The following is a 27,917-nucleotide window of genomic DNA, read 5'->3' on the forward strand; positions in this document are numbered from 1 at the left end:
CTTTTCCATCTCTTTTCTTTCACCCATAATAAATTAGGTCCTATCTTTAACTAGGGAAAGACCCTAAACCTATTAATGGAAGTGGAACCTTGGCATCACATGTTTTGAGGAGCATCATCTTTTCATTCCTTCCTTCTTTCACACACAATTTGCAATAAAAGATCCTTTGCATTACCGATCCACAATAAAGTTTCCACTCTTCTTCACAATAAAATATCATTTTTATGGAATAAGTCAGTTTCAGATGAGACACAAACAACACTAAGCTTTCAACAAATCAATCTTTCAACAAACTTTGACTACAACAAGGTTTTTTAGCATTATTTATCCTTTATCAGGATGACAACATTGTGACTAGATCAAACATGTTAACATATGTGTCAAGATACACTAAAAACTTGAGGATTTCACTGTTCATTGGTTTCGTCTTTGATTTTATATTTTATGGTGATATGTCTTTTAGCTTTTCTAGGATATCTCTGATTAGAGATTTTATCTCCAATATGTCTTTGACTAGAAAGGCAAGGATGGGGTATGTTCACCTATTTGTTGTTTATGGATTGTCTCTTAGTAATACTATGGCTTGTCCAAGGATATGAGGACATTGTGAGTCTAGTGTGAATTGGGGCATTCCTATTTTGCAACTGTCTAATCTCCATGCAAATGATATGATGAATATCTAGGTCGAACATATATCAGGATGGTCACAATACATTTGCCATGATAAAGCTCAATGATGATAATAGAACAAGAAGCTCGCTCACCTCCATATCTTCTACATTCCATCCCCTTTTTTGTTTTGTCCTCCATCATCTTTACCCGCTTCCTTGTAATCTAGAAACATAGGATTGAGTATAATGACACACCAAAAAATATTTGCATTTCATGTAGTGTTCATTTGCATCATCACATGTTAGTTTGCATCATGAATATCATATAGATAGGAATAATAATTGCATTCATCTTGCATGTCAATAGAATAATTGCATATATCATATCATATCCATGTACATAATATCACATCCTACACACTATTAGATACTTGGTTAGTCCCAAAGACATTGAGAGGGGGGGATGAATCAAAGTCTAACCGGTAGATGAAAGATTTAAAATTAATTGCAATATTACAACCCAAATTAATATATGGTAAGAAAATAATAATATAGTAAAGAGAAACAAAAGAATGAGCATCAATGCACACCATAACACATATATTTTTGGCGAGGAAACCCGGTAAGGGAAAAACCTCAGTGGGATTTGTGACACACAATATATACTCACTGGCCAATATAAATAAACATTACTTGGTACAATAGGGGGCCTGCACATGCAGGAAGGCCAACTACCTAGAGTTCACTGCTCAACAACAAAATGGAGTCTCATTGACTACACAATTGGATGGTTAAATCCAATAATAATGTACTACTCAAAATAGAATCTGCAATGTTGGATTCAATACCAGTTTAAGCTTTGTTTGATACCTCTACAAAAACCTTGCTCCGCTCTACTCTGCTTCTTATTCGCTCTCAAGATAAATACATCAAAGTGCATATACAATTATTCACTATCATAACCTATATCACATATTACCACTTCCTTAAATTACCTATCATATATAAAACTCACAAAATGACCTACAAGATCTCATACATATATGAGTCTTTACAATACATCATGTTGGCCATACAAATATAATATTAAATTACAATACATTTCGCAAAAACAATATTATTTCCATATCGGCTTGGACTACTGGTATAATCTGTTGCCAGTGTAACTAGGTGCCCGTGTGAATAATCCTTGTAGTGATTGGCAGTGCCGGTAGGTGAATTTTGTTGTTGGTAGAACCTTAGAACCATGTTACCAGTTGGTTACCATCAATGAAAACATCAACCATTTTCATATGAGTGTATAATGCCAACAATCTCCCCCTTTGGCATTGATAGAAACACTCATGAGAAAAAAAAAACTGATATCCAAAATTTGAAGTCCAAAAACTGAGAGTGCTCCCCCTGAGCAAGTGATTCGTTCTATATATTTTTCTCATTACACAACTCCCCCTTTGACATCAATGACAAAGGATGTCAAAAGTATCAAAAATTTGAAAATTTACCTAGAAACTTGTAGCCAGTTATGTACAATATGAAAAAATGTCTACCATAACCAAGTTAAGACCTTGCAAAAACTTTGTACTCATGGAAATTATAGTCTCTGTTTGTCAGATCATCCCAGTGAGATAATACATATGTTGCTCCGATGATCTTTCACCTTCAATAGTTGCCTTGGTTAACTCATTCCGGTGTGGTAACAAATTATCCAATCTAGGACCAAGTTTGTTCTTTAACTCTCGGGTTCTCATCTTCAACCTTGCTTTCTCTCTTTCCAATTTCTCAATCTTCTCTTCATAAATAGCCATCTCTTGATCCAAAAGTGATGTGAGTTCTGAAGAACCAATCATTTTGTTAGCAATGTCATCAATCTCTTTCTGTGTTTTCCTTATTTTCTCATCAATATCTTTTGTTAGATGGTGAGATTTGCATGCTTCCCTGTACAATTCCTTGTATTCCAGAATGGTGGAATTCTGTGTGGGTAACAATGAATCAATTTGTCCTGTACAATCCTTTATTATTTTGTCAAAGAATTAATCCTTCTCCTTATTAACTCTTTCCTGAATGGTCTCCTCATTTATCCTATCTACAATCTGAATGTTAGAAGAGATGAATTTGGACAATGTGTCCAATTTACCTATAGACCGAATAATGTGATCAACCTTGCACACCGGTGCAATTATCTGCAAAATTGGTAAAGAATCATCAATAGCCTTAAATGCTAAGGCATTTCATTCTGTTATCTTCTTTATGGAATCTAATAATACATCAGTGACATTTGTCAGTCTTTAATCCATAGTAGAAGTATTGGGAGGAGTGCTAGGTTCTACAATAATTTTCTTTACTTTTCCAAATACCTGTTCAGTTACCTTAACCTCTTTTTTATCCACTTTCTCTTCCTTATTTTCACTCTTATTCTCTTCTAGTTCTGATTGTGTCTATTCTGGTTCTTTTTCTACTTCAACTGGTATCTCAATATTCTGCTGAGTGTCAACAGTCTTGACCAGTTATTCAGGTTTCTCAACATTTGTAGCTTCAAATTTATTTTCCTCTGCAATTTCCTTGTCCAATACAATATTGATGTCTTGAGTGTCAACATTCATTTTGAATAGAATGTTTGACTTGGAATCAACATTATCTGCTTTCACTTCCTCTGACTTCTCTTTTTCAGGCTCATTTTGCATTTTTGCCGATGCCTCTGATACTACTGGTGGGGTGTCATGTGTCGGTGGCGGTAAGTTGTCCTTAACTGTGATGTCAGGTACACTGCCAACCTTACTCTTACCCTTATCTTTCTTATATACTCTAGTAAAAGGTTTATCAACTTTCTATCTATCTTTCTCTTCTCTCTTCTCCTTCTCAACAAAGAATATTTCCCATTTATCCACTGTTTCATCTGTAATCTCTTTTACTCTGTCGATCATAAGACTAACCTGTTGATGACCACTCACAAAAATATTCCTATTAGCTTCATATATTAAATCATCTATTTCTTTCTTAGAGCTAACAGGATGATCTGTAATAATGCCTCAACCTTCAATTTCTTGTCTAACTCCATAACGAACATTCTTTTTGCTTCAAGTCTTAAGTATAAATCATTAGGAAGAACATCTGCAACCTTAATAAGAACCTTCTTATATATATCTAGATACAAAATAATGCTCTCCTCAATGTTATCCTTATCAGAATCAATACAAGAATGATAGAACTTACTAACATTACTAAGATTTCCTTCTCGAGTTATTTCATTTATCAACTCTGTTGGTGAAACAGTATCAGGTTTCTTTTGTTCTTATTGCTTCTTTGGCATGAATTTCTTCTTCTGACCACTGGGCTCTCTCATAGCCTATTGTTTCTATCTAAGTGATCCTGATTTCTTCGGTGATGGAGTAGGTGTCGGTGAGGGTTTTCTTTTCTTCCTTTCCATCCTTTTGAATTCAACAACCTTACCACTATCAAAATCAGATGAGGTAGCCACAGGAGAAATATGTGTTACCAGTTGCTATTCTAATTTTCTTTCTTATTCAACAACACCTCTCATTGGATCAAATTTCAACAAGCCCTTCTTAACAACTTCAACAAACTTTGAAGCATATTTCATTACTTTGTCTCTTTTCGTCCTTTGCTTCTGCATAGTAACATCACTCTCTATAGTTTCAACATTACCAAAGATCTTCTCAATGGGTTCCGATGGAGCATCTAGGAGTATCTTGCATAAGATTCCAGGATGTGTGAGTCCACTTCATAACCCATCTCTATCATCTAGACAGTTCTAGGTCTAATTGCCTCCATCCATACTTCATCTCTTTTAATCACAAAGCATATATGTTTGTCATATTTATCAACAATGCTCTAAGGGATTCATTCCCTTTTCCTCATTTCTGCTTGAAAGTCCTTGAAATAGTCTTTTACATGTTTGTCACCATCAGAACCTATGCTGGTAATTGCCTCCTTAATTTGTTTTCCAATAGAAATATCATAAGCAAAGTCCTTGTGTCCAATACCGGGAATCTCCTTTGAGAAATAGAGGATTAAGCATACAATCAAATTCCCAAACTTGAATGTTCCCTTCTTATCACCTTTAATTTTATCCAAATTTTCTAATAGTTCATCTTTTAGCCATTTATAGATGTCAATTTTAGCATTATTCATAATCATCTCATAGGCACTATGAATGCATAAACTTGAAACAAAATTCAGCCTATTAGTATGAGCAACTTTGTATCCAATTACCATACTTGCATGTTTAACATTGTTATCAGTTATATCACTAACCCTAAGTGATCTGTTATCTGATATTGCATCGGTTAAGTTCATAACCTCTTTGTTTGGAATTTTCTTTTTCTTCTTAGGCCTAGTGCTGGTAGAAGGTAAACCAGCAACAACCTTAATTGCTTCCTTAGTGATCTTGAAAACTGAATTTAACCACAAAAATTCACTGTGAACTTTGCTAAGAACATAATGGAGAATCTCATCTGGAAATTTAGGCATGTGAAGGATGTTAGTGAACCCTAAATCTTCAACAACCTTGTGTTCTAGTTTGACTATACCTTGTTTGTTAGTGATAACATTCATGAACATGGTCTTTAAATCCTTGAACCCTGAATCTTCGATGCTACAGTGAATGTATGCCTTAGGATCTTCAACAAATGTAACTCCTTTCAGAATTTTTGAAAATGCACCAATGGAGTCATCCAACTTTGCTATCTTAGGAATGATTTTAAAGACTGGTCTAGGATGCTTGATGTTTTCCACAATAGTAGGGTTTGCAATGAATTCAGGAACAGAGGATGAAGAAGCCATTTCGTAAGTTAAATACCTTTGCTGCTTCGCCTCTGGAATGCTAGTGCTCAACTTTTGTGCTCTTTGAATGCTTGAATTCTTTGGTAAGTTGAAATGAGAAGTTCAAGTGCTTTATAACCAAAAATTTAACTTACAAATGCATTAAATGCTTCGTCAGTGAAGTAAATACTGAACATATGTACCGGTAAAGAAGAAATATGACTTCTTACCACCAGCTGAGGGTAAAATGCATGACCTTCAATTAGTTTCCTTACCCCTAAGTATTATTCCTTAGTTAGATGAAGAATCTTCTGTCGGTGCAGGATTGCTCTATTCTACCAGTGCAGAGACAAATTCATCATTCCTATGATCTCTCTTCCTGGTCCATTGTTTACTGAATTATTGCTTGATTTCATTTACCTTTTATTTGCCTTTTTCATTAGATCCTTTTTTGTTCGTCAGTACATTCTTGCTTATGTAAAATCTTGCAATATGCCCAATCTTGTTGCATGCATAATAGGTTACATTGTTTCTTTGAATAGCTTTTCCATAACCTTGACCGGTTTGAGTTCTGCCTTGATTAGATAGATGTCAAAATCTACCACAAACATAGCATTTCACATTCATTCTACTATTGTCTGAGTTATGGCCATTTTTATTTCATTTGGAACATTGATCGGTGGGTAAGTTTGTATTCTGATTATTCCTAAATCTGCACTGATTTGCTCCATGACCAAATTTGTTGCAATTAAAACATTTGCCATTGAATTTATAAGCATTAGGTTGCCTTACTGGTTTGCTGTGATCATGATTGTTTGTAGTTCCAGGACTTTCTCCATGCTCAAATCCAAGTCCAACTATTTCTCCATCGGGTTTTTGACTTTTCAGCATATCATCAAGCTTGTCTGAACTCTTCTTGAATTTGTCTTTGTATTCATTTGCAGCGACCAACTCACTTTCCAAAGTACAAACTTGTCTCATAAGTTCCTCTTTGTCATGTTGCATGTGAGCCAAATTTGTTTTAAGCATATTATTTTTACAACTAAGCCTTATAGATTCATCTAATCTTTCATTAAGTCTTCTGGACAAATCTTCCTCATTCCTCTTTCTATCTTCAATATCCTTACATAGTCTCATGGTTAAATCTTGCATTTCATTCCTCATGTTACTACTCTCTTGTCTCAGTTTCTCTGTAATATCTCTAAGAGTTTCCTTTTCTTCATCATCTTGGTTTTGCAGTTACACATGTAATTCTTTTCTTTTATTCTTTGCTATGACCAGGTTTTCTTGAAGTCCTTTGATGAATTCCTGAGTGGATCTGAGTTCATCTTCCAGTTTGATATTCTTCAATTTTTCTGCATCAAAATCTTCAAGAGCTCCTTCCAATAGTTGTTTCAAACTTTCCATCGGTACCAATTTTAGAATCTTCCTCAAGCTGTTAGGCTTCTACAAATACAGGACCAAGCTCTGATACCAATTGTTAGATACTTGGTTAGTCCCAAAGACACTAAGAGGGGAGGGGGTGAATCAGTGTCTAATCGATAGATGAAAGATTTAAACTTAATTGCAATATTACAACCCAAATTAATATACCAATAAGCAAATAATAATGCAGTAAAGAGAAACAAAAGAATGAGCATCAATGCAAACCATAACACAAATAATTTTGGTGAGGAAACCCGGTAAGGGAAAAACCTCAGTGGGATTTGTGACCCATAATATTTACTCACTGGCCAATATGAATAAATATTACGTAGTGTAATAGGGGTTCTGCACATGCAGGAAGACCAACTACCTAGAGCTCACTGCTCGACAGCAAAATAGAGTCTCACTGACTACACAATTGGATGGTTAAATCCAATAACAATGTACTGCTCAAAATAGCATCTGCAATGCTAGATTCAGTACCAGTTTAAGCTCTATCTGATACCTCTACAAAAATATTGCTTCACTCTGCTCTGCTTCTTATTCGCTCTCAAGATAAATACATCAAAGTGCATATACAATTATTTGCTATCATAACCTATATCACATATTACTGCTTCCTTACATTACCTATCATATATAAAACTCACAAAATGACCTACAAGATCTCATACATATATGAGTTTTTACAATACATCATGTCGGCCATATAAATATAATATTACATTACAATACATTTGGCATAAATAATATTATTTCCATGTCGGCTTGGACTGTCGGTATAATCTGCTGCCAGTGTAACTGGGTGCCAGTGTGAATAACCCTTTTAGTGACTACCAGTGCCGATAGGTGAAGTCCGTTGCCAGTAGAACCTTAGAACCATGTTACAAGTTGGTTTCCATCAATGACAACATCAACCATTCTCATCTGAATGTATAATTCCAACACACACATCACTTGTTAGCACATAATGTAAGCATCATTATCATATTGCATTCATCATATGTCATCATAGTCTAGAACATTTGCATCACTGTCATCACATCATAGGCATACATTTAATAAGCATTATAAATATCATAAGGCATATAGAAACATCACATCATGACCATAACTTCATCATAAGTAAATGTATCATCACAAAACACATGTACATAATCGCCACCAATAGATCATCTCTCATAAATATAAGAAATAATGTGTCATGATACAATGATGTCCAAAAATCATATGACTACAAAATCATCTGAAGGTGTCTACATCATCATATAAAACTGATACAAAATGGACTAGAGAGAGCTATGATGAACTCCCTCCCTTGGAGCCAGTAGGCCTCAAAGGAATCTGAGCTCCCAAAGGCTCAACCCCTTGATCCTATCTCCACCCCCCTAAAAGAGAATGTCTCAAAATACCATCTCTCCACAAGAGAAGTCAACAATTATGTGTTCACTTGAATGTTAGGCATGAAGGTAATATGTTGCAAACCCATGGCCTCTATCATCACTCAATCCTCAACAGTTAGGTTTGACCATAGTTATTGAGTCATAAGGAATTTCTCTCATGACTCTAATTATGCAAGATACTCCCACAATCAACCAAAATCAATCACATCAGTTCTAGTAGTACTCATGTCCATCACATAGTGTTGCTTATCCTATCTTAGCCTAGTGGTGCTTATGTTTATCACATGGTACTTCTCATTAGGCTCTATTCCTATTTCTTATGTCTATCACATGTCATTGCATCCTATTAGTGTATATGTTTATCATATTGTACTTAATCCTATTTTCACTAGAGCACCCACTAGATTTTATCAATTCGATGGATTATCCTAGATTTTGTTAGCATTTTATCTGGCTAGGGACACCTATTTTAGTTCATCATCTCAATAGTCTATCCAATTGGCTATGCATGTTTATCACATGGTTGTTGATTCTTGCCCTAATCCTATCTTTATCCTAGTTGGGAAACCTATTTGAGTGTATCCTCTTGACATTTTATCCACTTGACAATGTATGTCTATCACAAAATTGTTAATTTTAGCCTTCCTAGACACAAATGCGCTAAGGTGAAACCTATACACGTTTTTACTACATAAATGTAGTTTTATCAAGTTCATATGCATGCTTTCAAGCCTAAACATGACATTTTTTTGCATACACATGACATCATATCCTATACACTACAAGACATCACAAACATGGAAATACATGACATGAATACAATTAGAAACATATCCTATAAGCTCTTTGGGTGCTTTGAGTTGTGATCTCTCAAATGTTGTGGATGCAAACGAGGATGTTTCCCCCCATGGCCTTTATATATAGGTTGTGAAATCCTAATTGGTTGTGCTTGCCTCTCATTGTCATTTTCTTGCCCGTTGATCCCTTTTGAGTCCAGTTTTCACCTTTGTAACCTTATCGTCCTATCCTTATCCCTTTTAGCCTTTCTTTCTTTTTGAGAGATTGTCTACAATTTTTTGAATTTTTCATCCAATCTCTCGAGGGGGCATATCACTCCCATATTGGGGAAAAATTTGTATCAGTTAACCTTATCTTCTTTGAGCCAACATGATACACTGCATTGTCTCAAAGAGGGGCCAAATGTAGACATCTAAAATTGTCTTCTCCTAATTAAATAAATATTTTATTTATTTAATTATTTTATCCTAAGCCTTTTGTAGACACATAAATATGCCCACTAAATAAATAAATATTTAATATTTACTTAATGCATGAGTATTCCTCTAGTACAATTAAATTTACATTTAACTAATTCATCTTAGCCTATTCTTCTATTCTAGTTAAATAAATTTCATAAATTTATTTAATTACTAACTATAGTCCAAATATTAAATTTATTTAATTCCCCCTTTCCTCTCATTTAAATAAATAACATTTATTTAAAAATCACAAATCAAATCCCTATTTTAAATAAATATTTATTTAAAAGCCCCATCCAATTGCAATATCCTACAAATGCAAGTTGCATCAACTATTTTAATTAAATAAATCCTCACCCACTTGCCAAGACTACTTGCTCACTAACCTCCTTCTAGATTCTTCTAAGCCCTTCTAAGTTAGCCTAAACCCCCTTCTAATCACTTGGACAATACTAATCCTAAAATCCCCCCACTTGCATTCTCCTACAAATCCACTTGCCCACTAATCCCTTCTTCTGAAATATTCGAATCCATTCTAATTAGCCTGATTCCCTCTTAAACATTTGCACATTCCTTAATAAGGGGTCACTTCTCAAAAACATGCAAAGTCTTCATAAAGCATTGAAGGCTTTATTTCTTCAACAAGTTAACCTCAAAAGTCTTCCAAAGCATGTAAGGCTCTTACATAACCATTAATGGTTAACTCACCTTTGGCCCTTAGTTAGAGACTATCTCTCTAACTTAACCATACTTTTAACCCATGGGTCTCTTAAATCATTCATTTCTTTGACCATGGTTATCCCTTTAACCCTTGCACAAGAGTTTATCCTCTGTATAAAAGATTTATCCATTAACTTAACCCTAATGAAACCCCCTAGGGTAACCATCATGTCTTCTCAGACATTTAATGCCTCTTCCCTTTCCTCTCAAGCCTTCTCATGTTGCCACTCATCACAATTGCATTTGTGGAAGTTGCAAACATGTATTGAGGATCATGCCTCTCTCATGCAATCCTATCCCTCCATAAGCCAAGTCAATCTTGACCCTTCAATTCACTATTTTGCCTATAAAAGGAGCCTCACTCGTCAAACAAAGGAGGAAATATTTTTTAGCATTGTTATTATACTTTCATAGACATTTACACTTAAGATTTCTCAGAGCAACATTACTCTTTTGCATTAGTATAGAAATAGGAGTTCATATTCTACCATTTTAATACTCCATTTGACATCCATGGTTTCATACTAAACCAAGAGCTACACTGAGGAGAATAACAAGGGAGAGATATCAAGCAACATGGGAGCATTTTAGGGAGTTTCATATCTCTTTTCTTTTATTTATTCTTCATTTTGTATGCTTTATCTCTTTTGATATGCATTTGGAGGTTTTGGGTTCATTTGTTTTAGTTTTGGTTGGAAACTAACATATTGACTCTTGAGATTTGTTTGTGACTATGTCCCCTTTTCAGTGCATCATTTGGTGAACTTAGCGTGAATAAACACTATCATTTTTTTTTCTTATAATTGTCTTTCTATTTTAGTGTAGCGCTTTTGTTAAATATTCTAGCTCTTTTTCTAAATAGTTTAGCACTTTAGTTATATTTTAGCACTTTTTTTGCGTAGTCTAGCACTTTTGTGTTACTATAACGCTTTTGTTCTCTATTATGGTGTTTTTGTATTCTTACCAGTCTAGCGCTTTTGCAACAAACAAAGAGCTAAAATTTGTAACCTCAAAGAATTTTTTAGGCTTTTGAGCCCACCATTTGGACTAACACTTTGCAGGTTTTGTAGGTACTAATGTGGCATGCAGGTTCTTAAGGAGTTAGTTTAGTTATTGTACTCATTTTTGTTACAATTTTTGGGATTAAAAAGAACACATTTTCGTTTTGAAGGGCCTAAAAAAGAACTTCATTGTCTTTGATGTTTAAAAATAACCTCATTTCTTGCTTTTTGTTACAAAAGGATTTATAAAGAAAAATTCTTTCTTGTAAGGGACTAAAAAGAACATCATATTTCACTTTGGTTCAAATTAAAAAGAACTCAAACATTTTAGTTTGGTGCAAGTAAAAAGAATCTCATTTTCCTTTTGCAAAGTGTTTTAAAAAGAACAACAAAACAAATTTTCATTTTTTGCTACAAAGTGGCTAAAAAGAACACCTCACATTTCATTTTGCAAAGGTAAAAAGGAACAAACCATATTGCCGTTTGCTACACGACTTTATTTTGTTGACAAGGTTTACTTTTCAAGTTTTTCAAAAAATTCAAACATTGCAATTGTTGGTTAAAAAGAACCACTCATTTTTCTATCTTGGATAAAAAGAACCCAATGTTTGTTCGAGCAATATCTCCAAGTAGCATTTAGACAATATTACAATGATGGGATTAAAGGAACAATTATCTACCGTGCTTCGAAAGTGATAGATGCATATGATCTCCCCTTAATTGGGTGATAAAAAATCCAAACTCACTTTTTGCTTTCTTTCATTTATGGCAATTAGGATAAATCCTTTAGCAAGTGTGGCCTCCCGAGAAGCCCATAAGGCCAATGAGAGGGGAATGACCTAAGTGGGGAATGACTAACGCTAAGTAATCCAACCCACTATAATCAAATGTGGATGTGATGAAAATCATGTCCAACGTTTTTGCTAACTGTTTAGCCTTCCCCTAGTATCCTTGAGATACGTAAAGCCTTTGTTCTAAAGGTTGGGAAGCATCCCGAGGGAGTTTATCATTGAAGATTGAACAAAACCCTTTCTACAAACCTTAAGCATAGAAGCCAAACTGAGTCAGTAACCAAATATTTTAAATATCATAGTGCAAGGGTGGGGAAGAGTCCACCCCTAATACACTCACCATACATCTCCCAAAAAAATGATCCAATTGAGGGGCAATTCTTTTTGGTTCAATTTGTAGAAAAAAAGGCAAAAAAATGGGTGCACCATAGGGTGTTATAGGGTTGTTTTATCTAAAGGAGTATTAAGATGTGGGCTATGATATTATTAACAACCTTTTTGACCTTAGAAGAGTCTATTTGATTTGTCTTATGATTATTCAAAAACTTGTGAAAACAATTGAGGATTTGAAAATATCCTTGAGCGGATTTGAAAATATCCTAAACATACACATTTCGTAAAAGGTTATCAAAGGAAAAGAAGTGTTTATGTGTGCTTGTGTGCTTGTCGTGTCTTCTTGTCAAAGAGATCAAACATTTGAAATAAGTTACACACCAACAATAATCTAAACAAACAAATCACCACACATTTTGCAAATGCGTCATATCATCAAATCCCTCAAGCAAATCAAGAAATCTATATATCGTCATCTTGAGAAGAAGAAACTGAGACAAAAAGAGATCTTAAAGAAGGGAATTTGTCTACATAAACCACAAACTCTTGTTCAAACATATAACCTTATCCTTCACCATTTTCATGATTATCTACATGGTCGTGGACATGAGTTTGATGAGGAATCTTTAAAAACATGTGCCTTTCAACAAAGATCCTCATTGTCCCAATCTCTCAATAAAAGTGGTAAAATCTCATTGTCATATCTACCTCAACCAGAAACCACTTATTTAGTCACTCTCCATATCGGCTAGTCTTTCATTAATTCATCTTCTTAGTCTTTCCATAAATTCACAAGCACACTTCAAGTTTCACAAAATCTTTCATATCTCATCTTCCACATTTTCTTAACTCATTCACTTGAAGTCTTTCCAAATATCAAACTTTATAATCATTTCCTATTCTAGATTTTCTTAAGTCATTCACTTCAAGTCTTTCCAAGTATCAAAATTCATAATCATTTCCTATTCCACATTTTCTTAAGTCATTCACTTCAAATCTTTTCAAAATCAAATCATAAGCCTATTCTAAAGTCATTTCCTCCATCCTCCTCACTTAAAAATAATTTCAACATCACTTGTCAAAATTCACAATCACCTATTAGAAACCTACATCTTCTATATTTCATCTTCTTAAGCCATTTTCATATTCACACATATTCCATATTTCATCTTCTTAAGTCATTTTCAAATTCACACATCTCCCATATTTCATCTTCTTAAGCCATTTTCAAATTCACACATCTTCCATATTTCATATTCTTCAAATTCACACAATCATTCCAAAATTTACACTCATTCCAAAAACATAAAAATCCATTCCTCTCAACCTACAAATGTTTTGTCCTTAGTTCTTCTAGGATATTGCTAATCACATCAACAAAAATACTCTCTAGTGTGTCTCTACATCTATGATCAATCATCCTAAGGGACATTACTAAGCATTTGGATAGGTTAAAACTAGTTCATGAGTGCATCCTCTCATAGCTAGGTAGCTTATGCTTATAAATCCTTGCTACACCTCATCTCATAATTGTTGAAAACCAAGCAAAGCAAATTTTAAAAGGACTTTGTTAAGATCCAACCCTTAGTAAAAGAGATCACTCATCCATAAAAATTTCGTCACCATCATAAAATCTTGTAATCATAAGAAGGGGATAAACCACCCATTTTCTACCCACCTCACTTCCACAAATACTAACTTCAAACATGGCTAAGACTAGGTCTCAAAGTCAGAGACAACCACAAAATGAAATATGGGAAGAGGAAGAGGATGTTAACCCCTTTGTAGGAAGAGAAGACCCAGATACTCCTACACGCAAAAATAGAAGAAGCCACTAGTGATCCCATATTTAACGGAGTCTTTGAGGAAATTCTCAGCGAGAATGTTGACGCCCATTTCCTAAGACTTTCTCAAGAGGGAGAAAAAATTCCACCAAACTTTGATGTATCACAACTTAGGGATGCACCAAAACAAGCCCAACATAGGTATTTATAAGAAAGAAATCAAGATGATGGGAGGGTAAGGAATACCCACAACTATGATGATAACTATGAACAAGGGAATGTCCCGCCACCTCCACATAAATGGATATGTTGAGACAATAGATACAAGACCTCACCCAACAAGTAAATTCAGGAAGGTCACAAAAGCAATACACTCTCGAAGATATATGTCCCTGTCCATTTGATAGGAACATGATCATGCCTCCTTTCCCATGCAATTTCTAAACACCATAATTTGACAAATACAAAGGGAAAGGAGATCCAAGGGACCATGTGAGAGAATTTTAGTCCACATTCTTAGAGGAAGAATATGACGAAACATATTTAATGTGCCTCTTCCCTCAAAGTTTAGGCGGATCGGCCATGCAATGGTTTTCACACTTGCCTGATTGAATAAGAATATTTGAGGACCTAGTATAAAAATTTCACTCATCATGCACACAACATAGAACGTTTTGTCTCCATGGCTGATATATGAAATAGAAAACAAAAGAATGGAGAGTTATTCTCAACATTCTTGCAAAGATGGAGACATCTATCTAGCATACGATCTTTTCCCATTCTTGAGGAACAATTAGTAAAAATCTTCATTTTAAACCTAAATGAAGAGATAGAATTTCACTTAGAAGTCAAATGTTCAGATTCTTTCAAGGATTTAATAGCTCAAGGACTCAAAATAAAGAAATCCATTATAAAAAATGGACTTTTCAAAATCTACAAAGACAACAAGGATGGTCCATGACCAGCCTACAATAGCGACAAACCCAAATTTTGGGCCAAGAACAAAAACATCGTTAATGATGGTGTTGTAGATACACAAACTGTCAAAATCACCCAACCTATAGTCAAAATTGTAGGGCAAGTAGATAATCATAACAACCACAATATCAATCAAGGGAATCCCCCAATCAATCAGGGAAATCAAACTCCCAATATGCAGCAAGAGGCACCTATACCCTACCTACAAACCCAATCGAACATACACACCCTTGGGAGAACCTCTTGAAAAGATATTATGGCAACTTGTATCTTTCGATCTCATCACGTTGCCTAGAACATCAAATTATGAACCATAGGTTAAACCTTCATGGTGGAGAGATAATGAATATTGTGAATTTAACAAGGGAAAAGGACACAAACCAAACAACTACCATCGGTTAAAAGATATTTTTCAAGACCTTGTTGATTGAGGTGACATAGAAGTGGATGGCCACAATGAAAAAACTTCCAATACAAATCATATCATGTAAAAAAATTCACTCCCATCATATGACAAAGGAGGTCCCTCCCATTAAGGTAAGAACCAAGATAACATGACAAACTATACATGTGCACCATATACCTATACCATCAATAACCTTTATGATGCCAATGAAAAAGTTGCAACCATCACAATCAAAGGCAAAGATCTCGCATGCAATGTTGTTACTCACCACAACAAAATTACCATACAAGGAGCACCATCCAGAGCATCATACGTGCCAAAAAATTATAACCTTGTGGACCAATTGGATAAGACACCCACACTCATTTCCATACAAGAGCTTTTGCACCTATCACCCTCACATAGAACCATCTTGGACCAAGCTCTCCAAGAAGCGAAAATTCCATCCAACCTCAATACAACTAAATTTCAAGCCATGGTTGGATGTCTCAAATCGTCACCATGTCTCACTTTTGCAGAGAATGATGATGCATCCTTTCAACAACCACATAAAGACCCTCTCCATATTGAGGGATTCATACATAAACACAAAATAAAGTGAGTCTTGATTGACAATGGAGTTTGCCTTAACATTTGCACATTATAGTTAATCACAACATTGGGGTACACAGAAGAAGCAATTGATGCTAGAAAGAGTGTCGGCAAATGAACACTCCAATGAGATATTGTAGGTGAATGAAGGTTTTGTCATTGATGACAACCTTACAATCCTATTACACTGGAAAGATAATTTACCGCCATTGGCAAAGACAGACTCTACACCGACATAGAGACCACCGGCAGTAAAAGGAAGCATACTGGCACAGAAGCCGACATGAATTTTGTTTGTAATATATTTTGTTATTTATTGTAAAATCATTATAATCCTACTTGGAAAGTTGTAAAATGACTCATATATATAAGAGATCATTGTAGAACATTTTGAAATAGAAGGAAGAAAATATATAGGTGAAATAAGGCAGACCTATTATGTGAATTATAGGTTAAGGGTTTATGTATGAAGCAGAGCTATAAACTAGTACTGAATCTGACATAGTAGATGCTATTTTGAAGCAGTACAAGACATTGGATTTATATAATCCATTTTGTAAGTCGGTGAGACTTCCCATTTTATAATTGAGCAGTGAGCTCTAGGCACTTGGCCTTCCTGCATGTGCAGGCCCGTATTGTAGCAGTAATATTCTCTTATTGGCCAGTAAGTGAATATTGTGGGTCACAAATCCCGCCAAGGTTTTTCCCACACTGGGTTTCCTCATTAAAATACTGTGTTATGGTGTGTTTTTCATGTGGTTGCTATTATCTTTGTTTATTGCATAATTTCTTGTTGATAGGTATACAATATTGATATACTCTACATGTTTTAAGTTAAGAAAATCTTATAACTAGTTAGATACTGATTCACCCCCTCCTCTTAGTATCTGTGGGAATCCTAACAATTGGTATCAGAGCTTGGTCCTCTATTTTCAGAAGCCTAACAGCTTGAGGAAGATCTTGACACCGGTAGAGATGGAAAACTTGATGAAGCAATTAGAAGTAGCTCTCTCAAACTATGATGCAGAAAAATTAAAAAATATCAAACTTGAAGATGATCTAAAAGCTACATGGGATATTATTCAAGCACTTCAAGAAAATCTTCCATGACAAGAAACAAGAGAAGAGAACTTTGTGAAAAGATGCAAAATGAGAATGATGAAAAGGAAACTCTTAGTGATCTGATGAATAAGTTGAAACAAGAAAACATGACAACAAAAAATGAGATGCAGTATATGACTATGAGATTTTGTAAAGAAATTGAAGATAGGAAGAAGAATGAAGAAGACTTGACTAGAAGACTGAATGATGATGCAAATGAAAACACAAGACTTAGTTATGAAAATGATATGTTGAAGACAAATCTAATGCATGCATAGAATGACTCAAATGAACTCATGAGACAAAAAGGTATCTTGGAAAGAGAACTGGCTACTGTAAATCAACATAAAGAAAAATTCAAGAAAATCTTAGAAGAACTTGGTGACTTGTTGAAGAATCAGAAACCTAATGGTGACACTAATGGTCTTGTCTTTGAAGCTGGTGAATGCTCTGGTACTACAAACACACAGGATCAAGGCAAACCGGTAAGACAACCTACTGCTTATAAATTTAATGGAAAATGCTTTAACTGTAACAAGTATGGTCATAGAGAAAATCAATGTAGATCTAGAAATTATTAGAATACCAATACACCCATCAATCGATATTCTAAATGCAACAAAGTTGGTCACAATTCAGAGAATTGCAGAATGAATATAAGATGTTATGTTTGTGGAAGATTTGGACATTTATCTAATCAATGCAAAACACAAACTAGCATAGGATATGGGAAAGCTATTCAGAAAAATAATGTGACTTGTTATGCCTGTAACAAGATTGGACATATTGCAGAATTTTGTAGAAGCAATTCCTCACTGGTAAATAACAAAGGTCCTAGTTTGAAAGGTAAAGAAAAGGTTGAAGAAGTAAAGTAGAAATTCTCAAAATAATGGATTAGGAAATCAAATCTAAATGGTGATAGGAACACTCCTCCACCAACAAAACATAGTAATGCTCCACTGGCAGGAGACTCTTCATCTAACTAAAGAAAATTCCCTTGAGGGTTTAGCAATCAAATGTGAAACATGCTCTTATTCCCTCAGTTGATGGTGAGAAGTTGTAATTACTTCTATACCGACAGATAAGTTAAGTCATTACTTAACCGGCAAGCATTAAATGTGGTGGTTGGAAAAATTAACATTATAAATCAAGTGTTTTTCCTCCAATTTCATTTCATCAAGCATTCAAACATTCAAAGAGCATGAAAATTCCAGAGCCAAGGCATTTCAAGCAAAGAAGTGAAGCAATTCAGTAAGCAATCATTCCTAAGGCAGATAAAGGTATTTATAATCATGACTTCTTCATTTGTTCTTGAATTCATAGCAAACCCTAATGTAGTTGAAGTAATTAAACACCCTAGACCCGTATTCCAGTTAGTTCCTGAGATTGCCAAGAAAGATTATAATGTTGGTGCATTTTCTCTAATCCCTAAAGGAGTAGTCTTTGCTGAAGACCCTAGAATGTACATTCATTGTCACATAGAAGAATTAGGTGATGAGGAAATCAAAAGCATGTATAAGACTGTAATTTGTGATGATTCTAGTAATGTGAAACTTGAACACAAAATAATTGAAACCCTAGGATTCATTGAAATTCTTAGTATTCTAGATTTTCCTAAGGATGTTATAAGGATAGTTCCAAGCAGGGTTCATGGTGAATTCTTCTGGTTAGACTTAGTTCACGAAATTATAAAAGAGGTAGTAAAAGTTGTGATAGGGTTACCTTCTATTGGTAATAGACCTGATAAAACAAAGAAGGTCTCAAATGACCTAGTGATTAACCTAACAGGTGCAACTTCTGATAAGAGATCCTTAAGAGTAGATGATGTAACCTATATCAATGTCAGATTCATTAACATGGTTTTAGGCTACAAAACCACACATGCAAATAGGTTAAACTTAGTCTCTAGCCTATGCATAAAGAGTGCTTATGATATGATTAAAGATAATACAAAAATAGATGTGTGTGAATTGTTGAAAGATGAACTTATTGACAATCTTGGAAAGATAAAGAAAGACAAAAAGGGGACATTTATATTTGGAAACCTACTTGTCTATTTAATGCTACACATAACAAAACAAGTGCCCGGTATTGGTAACAAAAATCTTGGTTTTGATATACCAGTAGGCAAACAATTGTCTGATTTACTAAACAACATGAGAGAGAATAGAGAAAAGAACATAGATGAGTATTTTTAGGCATTAAAGGCCCAGATGAATACTAGAGTCAGACTATCACAAGCAATTGTAAATAAGTATAAGGATGAAATAGGCTTTGTTATTAAGAAGGATGAGATTTGGATGGAGGTAGTTGTCCCAAGAACCATTTGGGTTACTGAAATGGGTTATGAAACTGATGACCACATAATTGAAACATATGCAAAAGCCCTCCTGGAAGCACCCAAGGAACCTAAAGAAGAGGTATTTGGCAGTGCTGAGACTATTGAAAATCAAATTCAATCAAATAAAAGGGTAAAGAAGGTGGAAGCAACAGTTAGAAGAGGATCTAGACAAGCTAAAGCTATCAAGGAAGATGTACTCAAACAAACTGGTATTACTGAAGATGAGTTAGAAACACTTCAGGTAGAAACTCACCTTTCACCAGTTGCAACCTCTTCAGAAAGTGATATGATAGCTGAATTTTAAAGAGTTGTGAGAAAAAGGGAAACTTCACCAGTATCTACACCTTCTCCTAGAAGAACCAGATAGAAACAACAGGCAGTAATGCCCCCGACTAGAAAAGTAACTCCAAAGAAGAAGTTAACACCCAAGAAGAAGACTCAACAAACCATTGCTCCAATTGACAAACTTCTAAATGAAATTACAAAGGATTGAAAGCTAAAAAACATTAATAAATTATATGATTTATTATTAGTTGATGACAAGGAGAAAGTTGAAAACAGTGTAATTCTACACTTGGACATTTACAAGAAATTTTTAATGCAAGTTGTAGATGAATTACCGATAGAACTGTTTAAAAGACTTGAAGCTAGAAGACAAGTTTTTGTAGAGCTTGATAAGAAAATGAAAATTGAAAAACAACTAGCTGTTTATCCTGTCAACTCACTGAAAGAGATAGATGATCTGATCTCCGAGGCTAACCGGTCAGTATTTTCAACTACACATCGGCATGTAGCACTTATGGTTGGTAGAGTGAATGAGGTAGCAGAGGAAACTGCTAATACATGGGACATATTCCTTGTAGAGAAGGAAAAGCAAGAAGAATATAGAAACCCTAAACCCATCAAAGTATATCAGAAGGATAAGGATAAGGGAAAAGGCAAGGTTGGTGGACCACCTAGCATAAAAATAAAAGATAACTTATCCCCACCGCCTCTGGATACTCCTCCAGTAGTTGCCACTGACAATCAACCGGCTAGTGAGAGTATGGACATACCACAAGAGGACACCAATCCCAATTCTAAGGTGTTATATATAGTGGGCATTGACACACAAAAAGTCAATATTGTGGTAGATAAGGATACAACTGGGAAAACAGATATGGCTAATGAGCCACTGGTAACAAATGGTACAGAAGGTAAACCGACAGATGACAACACAAAGCAACAGGCTCCATCACAGCAATAGGTTCATACAAAAACAGTGCCACTAGCATTAGCTGAGCAATCCAAACCTTTTCTTAAAGAAATGGAAACACAAATTGACCTACCAGAGGTCACCACAAGCAAGGAAATTGCTCCCATCAATGGGATATAGAGTGTTGGCTCTTCAAATGCAGAATTCAAATCAACTAATTTAACAAAAGTTCTTTTGGATTCCATTAAGAAGATAACAGATTGTAGCTCACAAGCTTACAAGGCAATAGATGATACCATTCCAATTTTGAAAATGATAGCACCTAAATGTAATGTAGATAATAAATATTCCTTGAGTCAACTTGACACTTTGTCTAAGTATATTACTGACAACACTGTGATAGTTGAACAATTAAAAGAGGAAGCATTCAAGGAGAGACTAGAGAAAGAAAAACACAAATTCTTTGAGGAAGAAATAAAGAAGTGTACAAGGCAATTTGATACACTTTTATCGGAACTGTGTAGTACACTGAAGGAATTTAAAACTTTGTACAGGGATACATGTAAAACTAACTTTTTGATACTTGATATAGACAAGAAAATCAGTAAGATACAAGAGGAAATAAATCAACTAGCTGATAATTTCATTAATTCATCTGATTCATTATCAGTTTTTGAGTAGAAAATAATAGGTTTTGAGGAAGAACTACTAAAGTTGGAAAGAGAGAAGGAAAGAATAAAAGGAAAGGCTAAAGATCTACAATGGAGACTTAGTCCAAAATTGGACTACCTCGCCTCCTTAAGAAAAGAAATATTTGATGCTTTGATTCAAGGATAGAAAACATTGGCAGAGCAAATGCAACACCTCACTAGTACAGTTTAGAGGACTGAGGCCACAATAAAAGACAACGAAAAGTTCATTGAGAGCATGCATCCGGTTTTGGCAGATCTTTTTCAGATTGTAACCAACCGGTTACAAGGATGAAACATGAAACCACACTCAATTGACACTTTGACAACCTTTGTCATTGATGCCAAAGGGGGAGTAGTGGAATGAGAAAAATAACCAGCAAATGACTCATCATCTCAGGGGGAGCACATATTATTTTGGTACACAAATTTTTGGTAAGACAATTCCGACAAACTCTTTTGGATAACATTTTTTGGATTTTTCTCATGAGTGTTGCCATCAATGCCAAAGAGGGAGATTGTTGGGAAATGCACAGTCCAATGAGATATTGTAGGTGATTGAAGGTTTTTTCATTGATGGAAACCTTACAATCCTATGACACCGGCAAGATAATTTACCAGCACTAGCAAAGACAGACTCTACACCAGCACATAGACCACCGACAGTAAAAGGAAGCATACTGGCACAGAAGCCGACATGAATTTTATTTGTAATATATTTTGTTATTTATTGTAAAATCATTGTAAGTGGACTTGGCAAGTTGTAAAATGACTCATATATATAAGAGATCATTGTAGAACATTTTGAAATAGAAGGAAGAAAATATATAGGTGAAATAAGGCAGATCTATTATGCGAATTATAGGTTAAGGGTTTATATATGAAGTAGAGCTATAAACCGGTACTGGATCTAGCATAGTAGATGCTAGTTTGAAGCAGTCCAAGATATTGGATTTATATAATCCATTTTGTAAGTCAGTGAGACTTCCCATTTTATAATTGAGCAGTGAGCTCTAAACACTTGGCCTTCATGCATGTGCAGGCCCCTATTGTAGCAGTAATATTCTCTTATTGGCCAGTAAGTGAATATTGTGGGTCACAAATCCCATCGAGGTTTTTCCCACACCGAGTTTCCTCGTTAAACTACTGTGTTATGGTGTGTTTTTCATGTGGTTGCTTTTATCTCTGTTTATTGCATTATTTCTTGTTTACCGGTATACAATATTGATATGCTCTATATGTTTTAAGTTAAGAAAATCTTATAACCGGTTAGATACTGATTCACCCCCCCTCTTAGCATTTGTGGGAATCCTAACAAAGAGGATCACCTTCAAGGCCTATGTTGATGTAGAACACTCCTCTAAAGGGTGTGTTACTCTACTAGTAAGGGTAGGGCCTATGGTGAAAAATGTGGCTTTTCAAGTCCTAGACCTCCCTCTTCCATACAATCTCCTATTAGGTAGACCATGGATTCATTCCATGCAAGTAGTACTATCCACCTACCATCAATGCATCAAATTTCCACACAATGAGGTAGAGATTACTATCCTAGGTGATGCCAATCCATTCACCTTCTGCAATAACATTCATCACCAACTAGATATCATAGTACCCAACAACAAAGAAACCAGTGCCTCATCATTCTACATCCACCCAACTTCTCTCATTAGTACACCGATCCCTACACCCAAACATGATAAGTTGAAAATGAAAGTAAAGGATGAAGGCACAAGAGAGTATAATATTAGTCAACTTTTCTGTGTTGGCCAACTACCCCTCTCACCCAAAACTCATGGAAAACCACAAATGTCACTCAACCAATTTGTTGCAGCCAATACTAACATACTTAATGGATTCATCCTAGGAAGATCATAGGAACAAGAAAATATTGATGAAGACTTGGCAGGATGGATCTACAAAGATCCTTCCGACAAAGGTAAATAAAAATCAATATCCCTACAGAGAGGTATGGTTAACATTTTACCATGATGCAAAAGATGGGCTATGATGGTCATAGTGCATTGGGAACCCACAAACAAGGTGTACAAGAGCCATTGTAACCCTTGTTACAAGCACCAGATAACATGGGACTCAAATTCAACCCTAGTTCAAGAGGCTCTTCCAAGCTCAATATTACAAGAAAACAAAAGCAAACAACTTCAAAATTCATCCCTTCAAGAAGGAAGATAATGTCCATTGCAGACCAACCTACAAGCTCAGAAAATCAAAGTCACAAAAGTGCTTCTTAGATAAAGTCCACACATACAATGAATAAGCAAAGAATCTATATTGCAAGACAACTCATCATACCAAGGGTAAAACTCTTGTCCACTTTAGACACACAAGCAACATCAACAACCCCATCAGATATAACCCATGAAGCACTTGTCGACAAACCTTTCACACTTGTAGAAATCCCTATGATATATAGTGATAGAATTCTACAAAGTGATTCTGAGATGGATTCACATAAATATGAATGGGGTTCTTTAGCATCACATGAATATAAAGAGGAGTCTCTTGATACTTTTGAAGACAAGGTAGTTGAAGGAGAGGCCTAGATCAAGACCTTTTGGAATCCAGATATTGAAGGTACTTCAAGAATAGATAGGTCACCTCCCAAGCTCAATTACAAAGAGGATAGTAATAACGATGACCTTGATACCTCCATCCTAACCATAATCGACACATCCTATGAACTCAATCTTATTGATGAGGTAATGCTAGTAATCCACCCTGACCTTATTGACTAGGACCAACAAAATTCCCCATGCCTTGACACCTTCCAAAACAATGAGGCGATCATAGAATTTCTTGCAATATGGGATAACAGACCAAGCAGGGATCACAAAGCTAGGTATGCTATTGAACTTAATAGTGCAACTTACTTTGGAGAGAATGCCACACCTTTCAATTGTAAAAATATTACAATCAAAACATGATACTAAAGTGAAAACCACACTATGGAACTTTTTGATCCCAAAACAATAAAAACAAAGGACACATCCAATGGTGAAAACCTCTCCGAGACACCTAAAGATGGAAAGTTTGGGATTCTCCCCTTTAGTAGTAATCGGGAGAGATCATCTATTCTTATAGAAGAGACAAAGGAAGTCAATTTGGGAACACTAGAAAATCTACACATAATACATGTAGCAGAATCATTAACTCCAGCCAAAGATCTTGATTTTGCAGAGTTATTTCAAAAGAGAAATCAATTTTCCATGGTCCTATGCAAACATGCTAGGACTAGATCTAGAGCTAGTAATGCATAATTTGATAGTAGCAAAAGGAGCAAAAGCAGTATAATAAAATCTTAGAAAAATGCATCCTCAGATCACACTATTAGTGAAGGAAAAAATAAAAAAGATGTTAGATGTGAGTTTTATAAGACCAATTGATTATGCAAAATGTATATCCAACATCATACTAGTGGCAAAACTCAATGGGGGAATCCATATTTGTACATATTTCAGGGATCTAATTAAATCATGTTTGAAAGATGACTTCCCTCTACCAAAAATTGATATGATTGTGGACCTAACAACAGGGCATGCAATGCTATCTCTCATGGATGGATTCTCAGGATACAACCAGATAAATATTGCTCCAAAAGATCAACACAAAACTGCTTTCACATTCCCGTGGGGAACATACTACTGGGTTAGTGATGCCATTCAGTGTAAAAAATGCAGGAGCCACATATCAAAGGGAAATGACTACCATCTTCCATGACATGATGCATACACTAATGAAAGATTTTGTAGATGATTTACTAGCTAAATAATTAACAAGAGAGGGTCACCTCATAGTACTAGATAAAAGCTTCACTAGATTGGAACAATATAATGTACGCATCAATCCAAAGGAGTGTGTCTTTGGAGTGACTTTCAGGAATCTCCTAGGATACATTGTCTTGAATAAACGAATTGAGGTTGATCTTGCAAAAGTAAAGGCAATCATGGAGATACCACCTCCTAATAACATCAGTCAATTGAGGACATTATAGGGGAGGCTACAGTCTTCTGTCACTTCATTGCACAATTAGCTAATAAATGTCATCCATTCACACATATAATTCATAAAAAATTCCATTTCAAATGGGAAGAGAATTGTCAGCAAGCATTCTAGTAACTAAAGGACTACCTAATGATGCTACCATTTCTATCACCACCATATCTAGATAGGCCCTTGTTATTATACATATCAGCTACAACTACAACCTTGGGAGTATTACTAGCACAACATAATGCAAAAGGAAAAGAATGTGTAGTGTACTACATCTCTGGGACACTAGTAGGGTATGAACTCAATTATACCCCTATTGAACAAGCCTGCCTTGTAGTGATTTTAGCAACAACCAAAAAAAGGCACTACATGTTGACGCATAAGATATAACTTATTTCCAAGATAGATCCACTCAAGTATTTACTTAGTAAAGCATCATTAATGGGCCTCTTGGCAAAGTGGGTTATGCTTGTTAGTGAATTTGACATAGAGTATGTGGACTGAAAGACAATCAAAGGGAAAGTCATTGCAGATTAGTTAGCTGAAGTACCACTCATAGGAGACTATCCTCTCATTTCAAATTTTCTAGATGAAGAGATCTTCACAATCATGCCAACATAGAAATGGAAGCTATATTTTGATGGGTCCTACACTAGACATGGTTGAGGAGCTGGCATTCTCTTCATCACACCTAAAGGAGATAGCATTCCAAAATCATACAGGCTCACATTCCCATACACAAATAACATAGCAGAATATGAGACTTTGATCATAGGACTATGAATGGCCATCTAATGGAACTTAAAGGAGCTACAAGTCTATGATGATTTACAACTAGTAATTCGACAAGTCAATAATGACTATCAAACTAAGGATGAAAAGCTCATCCCTTACAAGAAAATGATTGATAGCTTCAAGGAATTATTCACAACTATAACTTTTGAGCATATTCCTCAAGAGCAGAATCAAGTTGCAGATGCAATGGCTACAATAGCCTCTCTTCTTGATCTTCCATAGAACTCAACACGCTACAAGTTCTTAGTTGAGGAGATTTGTTTCCCTGGTTATGATATCCTGGAATCTGAGATGGTATGTCAACTCTTCGGTCTTGATTCCCCATGATATGGTGAATTTTATGATTACCTACACAATAAAATCCTTCCACCAAACTAATCAAATAATCAATGAAAAATCTTCATACACTAATCTGCCCGATACACTGTCATTGCTGAAACCCTATACCGATGAGATCTCGATGGTACTCTCCTTTGATGTTTAGAGCAAGGTGAGGTGACCACAACTTTAGAATTACATGAAGGAATGTTTGGGGCTCACTCAAGCGACCCTTAATTGGCTAAAAAGATCATGAGGATAGGATACTATTGGCCCTCCATGGAAAAAGACTCCAATTACTTTGCTAGAAAGTGCAAGAAGTGCCAAGTACATGGAGATTTGATACATGCACCTGCGCAAGAACTACAACCCATCGCAACACCATGGCCCTTTTTTCATTAGGGACTTGACCTTGTGGGTAAAATACATCCATCTTCATCCAATGGTCACAAATTCATCATTACTACCACTAAGTACTTCACAAAGTGGATCAAAGCCATTCCACTCACCCAAGTCATCAACAAGAAAATCACCCCATTCATCCTCAATTACATCATTTGTCGGTATGGTGTCCCCATGTCCATCATCACAGATAATGGGTTTTCTTTCAACAATAAGGATGTTCATGAACTTTGTGAGAAGTCTCATATCCAACACTATTTTTCCACCCCACATTACCCACAAGGAAATGGTCAAGCAGAGGCCTCAAACAAGAATATCCTTAAGATCTTAAAGAAGTCAATCAATGATGTTGGTCATGATTGGCACATTTGTCTGAATCCAACACTATGGGCATATCGAACTAGCATTCAAACCCCTACAGGTGCAACCCCTTACTCACCAGTCTATGGAGTAGAAGCTATCTTGCCTATTGAGGTAGAATTACCATCCCTATGGGTTTCCTTGCATAATCTGATTAATGATGAAGAGTATCGAGTCTCTTGTCTTCAGGACTTGGAGCTGCTTGATGAGAAGCGACAAGCTACCTACAATCATGTAAAATTATATCACCAATGCATGATCAAAAGATACAATCACAGAGTCAAACCTCACACATTTTAGGTAGGATATCTTGTTCTTAGAGAGAATCATCACAATCAACCCAATAGAGAACACCAGGGCAAATTTGAATCTAATTGGCTCGGTCCATATGTCATCACTACCGTCTTTGGGTTTGGGGCATTTTAATTAGCAAATTCATAAGGGGAACCCCTGATAGATCCAATCAAAAATATGCATCTCAAAAATTTCCATGCATAAGTTGTGCAGAGCATCAGGCTCATAAAATTTCAAAATGACCAAAAACATTTAGAAAAAGTCCTGAAAAAGTACAAAAAAGGAAAAATCAAGAAAATAGTAAAGAAAAATCATTCATCCAAATGGTGAAAA

The sequence above is a fragment of the Cryptomeria japonica genome, chromosome 8, assembly GCF_030272615.1.
Source record: "Cryptomeria japonica chromosome 8, Sugi_1.0, whole genome shotgun sequence".
NCBI lineage: Eukaryota > Viridiplantae > Streptophyta > Pinopsida > Cupressales > Cupressaceae > Cryptomeria > Cryptomeria japonica.